The sequence below is a fragment of the Myodes glareolus genome, chromosome 12 (genome assembly GCF_982192425.1).
Source record: "Myodes glareolus chromosome 12, mMyoGla1.1, whole genome shotgun sequence".
NCBI classification, from domain to species: Eukaryota; Metazoa; Chordata; class Mammalia; order Rodentia; family Cricetidae; genus Myodes; species Myodes glareolus.
Window position 1 is genome coordinate 14,132,690 of NC_142037.1, and position 755 is coordinate 14,133,444.

The following is a 755-nucleotide window of genomic DNA, read 5'->3' on the forward strand; positions in this document are numbered from 1 at the left end:
ACAACAACAAACAAACAAAACCCCATTGCCTTTTGGGAGAAACCCTCGAGACCATGATCAGGTCTTGAAGTGGGAGGGAGAGAATTAGACAGAAAACAGAGCAATATGTGGCAGAGGGCAAACTCTGATGGAAGCCTCAAAAGGAAGCATAGAAATCAAAAGCATGGGCTAAAGAAACAATAGAGTCTAGTTACGGTGTATGTGTCCCATAAAATACCACCTAAGGAGTACCCAGAGAGGAATTTTATTTCCAGAGACAAGGAGAAAGAAAGACACCAGTCATGGGATGGGTGGGGCATAGTGACGGGGGCAGGGAAAAAAGAGCCTCTCTAGAGATCTGCCTGAGGGGTCTTCTGGGAAACCCCAGTTTGATTCCCAGAGCAATGTCTAGAACAAAAGGGATATCCGAGTTTTTAAAGCTTTTGTGGTGATGGAAAGGTTTTCATGATGTGAATGGTGAGAAGATGCCTTCAAGAGTGTGGAAGATGTTGAGGACCAACGGTGAGGATCAACAGGGAGGACCAACAGTGAGGACCAATGGGGAGGACTAATGGGGAGGGTCAAGAGTGAGGACCAACAATTAGGGCTGCAGCGCACACAGCTTCTGTCCCAGGATGAGAGCTGCAGCGGGGCATGGTCTCTTCAGAGTGATCACCATTTTAAAGGGACAAATGACTAATTATGTCCAGCGTGTCCTTTCCTGTCTTAGCACACTGCACACTTTAATGTGGCATGCTTATGTTCTGTTTATCTTG